The sequence below is a fragment of the Sardina pilchardus genome, chromosome 6 (assembly GCF_963854185.1).
Source record: "Sardina pilchardus chromosome 6, fSarPil1.1, whole genome shotgun sequence".
Lineage (NCBI taxonomy): Eukaryota > Metazoa > Chordata > Actinopteri > Clupeiformes > Clupeidae > Sardina > Sardina pilchardus.
This window is the reverse complement of record NC_084999.1, coordinates 25,232,643-25,240,142: the sequence shown is the minus strand read 5'-3', so window position 1 is coordinate 25,240,142 and position 7,500 is coordinate 25,232,643. Positions and strand designations below refer to the sequence as shown.

General features: G+C 38.8%; 1 protein-coding gene across 1 annotated transcript in view; it reads right to left on the bottom strand.

The window, feature by feature from the left end:
* tsnare1 (T-SNARE Domain Containing 1) overlaps window positions 1-7,500 on the bottom strand; it is a 148,844-nt gene that overhangs the window by 61,730 nt on the left and 79,614 nt on the right. The gene's annotated exons all lie outside the window — the stretch shown is intronic.

Genomic DNA, 7,500 nt, shown 5'->3' with positions numbered 1-7,500 from the left:
ACCAAACGTTGGTATGGACGAAACAGTAAGACCCTTTCATTCCACGATATACAGTGGAAGCCACTTAGTAACCACATAGAAGAGGTTACACTCTTTGGAAGTTCAAGATGGGAGTTTTGGGTTAGGGGGAAGGTTTCACTTATGCACTTTTTTCTTTATGTTTTTCTGTTTATTTTTCTTAGAAATAAATACAAAGGGGAAGTGAAATATCTCTCATGGTGAAAGTTAGATGCATATCTCTAAATGTAAATGGGCTAAATAATGTCATAAAAAGGAAACGCATACTCCAGTACCTTAAGAAAGAAGGGGGAGAAGTAATATTCCTCCAAGAAACTCATTTAAGTACAATTGAGCATGCTAAAATGGAAAAATTAGCTAATGCACAGGTGTTTCATTCCTCCCATTCAACATCTAAAAGAGGAGTCTCAATTTTGATCAAGAACCATCTTATGTTTAAGAAAATAAAATGTATTAGGGACAAGGAAGGAAGGTATGTAGTAGTTATAGGCATGCTGGAAGAGCAATGCTTAACACTAATTAATGTATATAACCCTCCAGGAAAAGGGGATGGGCTTGTGGAAAAAGTACTACAATTGTTAATGATGGAGGCACAAGGAACTGTAATTATGGCTGGAGATCTTAACCTGGTCATGAATCCAAAATTAGATACCCAGAGTAGGAAGAAACATAAATCAGAAAAAGCTGCAGACTTACTCCGGAAAGCTGAAACAGACATAGGCTTAACAGATGTTTGGCGTTGTCTACACCCCTGTGATAAAGCTTTTACTTATTACTCTGATGCACATAAGGTTTTCTCCAGACTAGATTATTTTTTTATGTACAAAAACGATATTGGAAGAGTTAGCAAGTGCGAAATTCTACCCATAACAATAACTGATCATGCTCCGGTCGTAATGGAAATGAATATGAATGTGGACAAAGGAGAAACACTTTGGAGACTGAATAACTCACTACTGGGAAATCCTCATTTAAAAGATAAAATTGCGAGGAAGATCAAGTCTTTCTTCGAGTTAAATGATAATGGTGAAGTATCGGACATAGTGCTATGGGAAGCTGCAAAGGCAACAATAAGAGGAGAAATAATTGCACTTTCCTCCTGGGAAAAGAAACAAAAAGAAAAAACAAAGACCCTCTTAGAAAAGAAAGTAGGTGACCTGCAAAAGGAATATGAGATTTGTATGAAAGCAGAGGTATATACACAATTGTGTGCCACTAAAAAACTACTGAAATCATTAGAATTAATGGAGATCGAAAAAAAATTAGTACTCTGTAAGCAAACTCATTTTGAGAATAGTACAACATCCTTGAAAAAATTGGCATTTAAGTTAAAAAAACAACAGGAAAGATCTATAGTAGCCACGGTTAAGGATAAAAGAGGTGTTTACAGAAGGGGAAAATCAAATATCGCATCTGGTTTCAGGGAATTTTACCAAGATCTGTATACACCTGAATTGGAGGTTGACAATAAAGAAACTAAAACATTTTTGGATACGTTGCAGCTTCCAGCTGTAACTGACGGTCAGAATGAAGAGTTAACACAGCCAATAACTGAAATAGAAATAGCAAAGACCATAAAGAATGGGAAGGCCGGGAGAAGCCCGGGTGACGATGGGTACACCTATGAATTCTATAAGGAATTTTCAAGGTTATTAATACCCATTTTGTGCAGGGTTTTTAATAGGATATTAGAAACAGGAGTTTGGCCCAATACCTGGAACTCAGCAATAATCTCAGTGTTGTATAAAGAAGGAAAAGACCCTGAATGTTGCTCTTCATATAGGCCTATATCCCTGCTAAATGTAGACCAAAAAGTATTTACAGCTATAATAGCCAAGAGAATGTCAAATATAATGCCTAAAATAATCAACTTGGACCAAACAGGCTTTGTAAAAGATAGATTATTGAGTGATAATATCCATCGCACCATTAATGTTATAGACTATGCCTCCAAAAATAAGCTATCTATGTTAACCATAACATTGGATGCAGAGAAAGCTTTCGATAGATTATTCTGGCCCTTCCTAATAGAAGTGTGCAAGAAGTTTAAGTTTAATCAGACATTTGTTAATTTAATCAGAGGAATGTATGCAACTCCACAAGCCAGAGTGAAAGTTAACGGAACTTTGTCAGATTCATTCACAATAAAGAGAGGAACCAAACAGGGTGATCCTTTATCTCCACAACTATTTGCTCTATGTATAGAGCCATTAGCTGAAAGAATTAGACAGAATACAGAGGTAAGAGGGGTTTATGTTGGAAAGGAGGAACATAAAATAGCATTGTTTGCCGATGATATCATTTTATACTTAACAAGTGTTTACAAATCCTTGCCGACCCTAATGTGTGAAATAACATCTTACAGTAATGTGTCAGGGTATAAGTTGAATTTAAATAAAACCGAAGTGATGCAAATTGGCTGCCAATTAGATAACCAATTCAAAACTGCATATAATTTCAAATGGGACCAAAATAGCATAAAATACCTGGGGGTGATAGTACCAAATAACCTTGAACAGCTTTACCAAAGCAACTTTGGAACATTGGAAAAATCTGTTAAACAAGACCTAAATAGGTGGAGAAGTTTGCCTTTCACGTTAATGGAGAAGATCAGTGCAATAAAAATGAATATTTTACCAAGATTTTTATTTCTGTTTCAAAATATCCCACTTTATATACCTCACATAAGTTTCAAATACTGGGAGAGTTTACTTAGAAAATTCTTATGGGATGGGAAAAAACCAAGAGTTAAACTTAAAATTTTGCAACAGAGGAGAAGGGAAGGGGGGTTAGCGTTACCAAATTTAATTAACTACTATTATGCAGCACAAGTGAAATTAATTTTGATTATGTTGAACAAAGGCTTGGGCCCAAAATGGAAAAATATGGAGACAATACTGGCTGGTAACCTAAATAAACTCTTCACCACAAAGCAGATGAAAACAAATAATTTCGTACTAAATAATACGGTCAAAACTTGGAGAAAAATATGTAAGAATATAAAAATAAAAGAAGGACATCTGACATGTCTAAGAGAAATACAGAGTGATCCAGACTTTACCCCAAATACACTTGATAACACTTTTAAAAGCTGGGGAAATAAAGGCCTGGTTATGCACAGCCAAATGTTTAGTGACATTGGTGTAGAACCTTTTGAAAATATAGCAAGAGCATACCAGCTCCAAAACAATCAATTTTATCGATACTTGCAACTTAGGAATTATCTGAATGAAAAAGCACATCTCAAAAGTCTTAATGATCTACATATACTTATACAATACATGGCGAAAAAATGTCAGAGTGAGAATACTAAACATTTAACTGGACAAATATATAATATTCTACAGGAATGTGGGGCTGAAAAATTAGATCACATAAAGGAGAAGTGGGAGCTGGATTTGAACAAAACCATTAGTGAAGAGGAGTGGAAACAGTGCCTGAAAGATATTAATGTTTACACTAGATCCCCCTACTGGCAGGAATATGCCTGGAAGATGACTATTAGATACTTTCTAACACCATCAATAATGGCCAAATATGCGCAAACCAACACCAGCTGTTGGAGGGAATGCGGTGTAAACAACGCTGATTATACACATATTTTCTACTCTTGTAATAAACTTAATAAATATTGGCAGGCAGTCCAACATCTTACGCGAGAAAAGTTAAGCAAAGATGTGTCAATACAAAATCACAATGCTATTTTGGGCATAAGACCCAGAGGGCTGGAAAAGGAACACCTCCACCTCTTTTGGGTCTTTAGAATAACAGCCTTAAAACAAATTACAAGGAATTGGAAAAAAGTAGAACCACCTACTACTGATATGTGGTTGGAAAGTATAGAGGAAATGAAAAGTATGGAAAAAATAACTTATAGAATCAATAATAAAGAGAATGTGTATGACAAAAAATGGTCCCTTTACAAATGTTAAGATGAGGAGCCAATCTAAACTATGGCACCCCCATGAGAAATCAAAACTACACTCAGTTAATAAATATGTATACCCTTCGTATTTTTTTTTTAATTTTTAATTTTTTTATTTTTTTATTTTTTTTTAGGTTCATTGTTTTGTGTATGGGGGTTAGGACGTGAGTGGGTGGGTGTGTGTGTGTGTGGGGGGGGGGGGGGGGGGGCATGGGGAGGGGGGGAGGGTGTGAGTTTATGTGAATTCTTTTGTGTGGGGGTGAATGTGGGTGTATGCGTGGATGGATGAATGTCGCAAAGTGTGGGTATTTAGGTGGATGAAAGTTGGTGGGTGTGGATATATGGTTGGATGGATGAATGTGTGCTGATGTGAGTGGGGGAGTGAATGTGGGGTTTGTGAGGATGGATGGATGTAGACCTGCAGATGGGAGCAAAAAGAAGGGTTAAAAGGGTGGGTGGGGTGGAGTACATGAAACAGTGTGTGTGTGGTTTTTATTTACTTTAATTTTCTTATTTATTAATTAATTATTTTATTTATTTTTTCTATGTACCGTTTTCTTATGTCTGTTTTGAAATAATCACAAGTGGGGGAAAAAAAAGAAAAACTGAAAATGTGTTTATAAATGAATGATTGTTCTGAACTTGAATGAACTTGAATGAACTTTGAATGAACACAATAAAGTATTAAAAAAAAAAAAAACAAATCCACCTGCCTATAAAGAGTACCAATCCAAATTCCAAACTCCAAGATCCTAATGATCCACGTCTGGATTTTAAATACAACACATACATAGCCCGGAGTTAGAGGCCAATTCACCTGTCTCTATTTAAAGTGTGTGTCTGTTTAAAGAGTGCTGTCTTTTCTACAGCAATGGACACATTCAGTAAGGCTGGTGGATAACGGTCTAAATCTAATTGCATTGTTGAGAGTTTTTGTTTCAACTTTTGTTATAGTGACGTTCACAACTTTAAGTATATTGTTAGTATATAAAATTATATAATTTAAAAAAAAAAAAAACAGTCTGAACCCCCTCTCTCTCTCTCCCTCCCTCTCTATCTCCCTCTTTCTCTCTCTCTCTGGCCATATGGAAGGGCAATCGGCTGGAGGAAGAGGGGCAGTTTAACTTTGTGGACATGCTTAAAGCTTTGGTGGAATCAAGGGTTAGGGTTGAACATGCTTTTTTTTAAGTTTCAGACAATATGATGCTTTTCTCACATAAATGGTGCATTGACAAGGGTCTGATCTCCCTTGCGGATGGGACCCTGGCATTTATGTGGTAGTATAGGGGGCTATGCTCTGGTGGGTGGTGCGGGTTTTGGGTGACTACTTTGTAGGTTTTTAAGGTGTTTTTGAGCCATGGAATGGTCCAATAAAAGGGGTTTTAAAAGTAAAAAAAAGTCTCTATCTATCTCTCTCTCTCTCTCTCTCTCTCTCTCTCTCTCTCTCTCTCCCTTTAACACACACACACACACACACACAGACAGAATATGGCCCTATGGGTCTGTGGGTTGTTTTGTTGACCCTTCTCCCACCTCTTAAATCCTCTGACATACTCTCCATAAATTCTACATCCTGGACAATGCACCCTGCCGCAGCCCAGCTAACCACAGTGAGATATTGAGCAGGATCAGACAGACAGACATCTCCACCTGTGGTTTGGAGCACAGTTGGAAACAGAAGGTTCCCCATCAAACAAGAAAGAACGAGTAATAAAAGCATTAGCGGGGAAATCCTTCACTTTTGTACACGGCCAAGCAGGACGGCTCTGGCTTTATTTCCCTTTTCCCTGATTTGTCTTCTGTAAGCGAAAGGAAGGGCTTGGGAGAAATTATACTTTTGCTTTACGCTTTATGTTTCCCACGGAAGACTGAATTTCTGTTTCTGAGAGAGAGAGAGAGGGGGGGGGATAGATACAGTAGAGAGAGAGAGAGAGAGAGAGAGAGAGAGAGAGAGAGAGAGAGAGAGAGAGAGAGAGAGAGAGAGAGAGAGAGAGAGAGAGAGAGAGAGAGAGAGAGAGAGAGAGAGAAGCATGGAGGGGAGGAGGTGGATGATAGAGGATGACTTTGACCATTACAATGATAAAGCTCAAACGTTCTCTCTTGTTCTCTCCCAGACCTGGTTGTAGAAAGGGCAGAGTGGACCAGTAATGTGCTTAATCATATATTTGCCTTTGGATTTATGCGCTGTGGCTCATAAGATGACAGGAGATCATTAACCACTCGACAAAAGTTACCCAAAGATTGTCCTTTTATCCGTTATAAGTTTTGATAATTTCCCAATGCCTGGTCATTCTCCCTAATAAATGTTAAGTGCCCTAGGTATTTTAAAACAGGACCAAAGACACTACATTACTCCGCTTGACTTTTACTATTTTACCGTCTCTCAGTCATTCTCCCTTTACACACACTCTCTCTCTGTTTTCCTCTTACATTCCCCTAACACTCTCTCACTCTCTATTCTCTTACATTCCTCGCCGCACACACATTCTCTCTCTCTCTCTCTCTCTCTCTCTCTCTTCTCTCTCTCTCTCTCTCTCTCTCTCTCTCTCTCTCATATTCTCCCCATACCTCTCTCTCTCTCTCTCTCTCTCTTCTTGCATTCTCCCCATACCTCTCTCTCTCTCTTCTCTTCTATTCTCCCCATACCTCTCTCTCTTTCTCTTTCTCTCTCTCTCTCTCTCTTTTCTTGCATTCTCCCCATATCTCTCTCTCTCTCTCTCTCTCTCTTTTCTTGCATTCTCCCCATATCTCTCTCTCTCTCTCTCTCTCTCTCTCTCTCTCTCTCCTCTGGTAAGCTACTGCTCTGGAGTGAGGCATAAGGTGTTTCCTGAAGGGCAGGTAAAGGTTGGTCATCTCCAGACTCCACTCCCTGCTGATGAGCAGTGCAGGGCGTGCAGGATTAATTCTCCACACGTGAGCACAGAGGAATGCAGAGCGCTCAGACATCAGCTACAGTACAGTACTACAGAGGAAGTGAACCTCTGGCATCTGGGAAAATATGTTCAGCTAATGAGAAGTAAGAGCACAGAGCAGCACTCGCACACGCTCAGGGCCAGATGTACTAACGTTTTGCGCACATTTTAGGCGTAACGTGCACGTAATAGCATGGCGATGGTATGTACAAATCGGCCGCAATGAGGGAAACGCGCAGACTGCCTGCCGTGGGAGCTGAGAATGGCTATTTGCGCTTTTCCGTGTCATGCATATTAATTCCTGGGCGGATCAGCTGAAAATGGGTGTAACGCGCAAGTACAGGGGAGGAGAGGTGCTAATAGCGATTGATTAAGTATTCCGCCATATGTATGAAAACAGCGCACGTCTATTTTGCGTTGAAAAACTTCCGCCTTCTGAAAGCAGGTGTAATCCAAATTGCGGTTAAATTCATCTATTAGAAAAACGTTTGGAGACAGCTGAATCAATATTCAGAGCATCAGTTTTCTTCATTGTACTATGTCAAAAGCAACCTTAACTTTTGTTTGCCTCTCTAAAATCGTGTTTTCTCTTTCACGACACAGCCTACACTTCCCAATCTGTGCATTAAGTCATATAGTCTACGT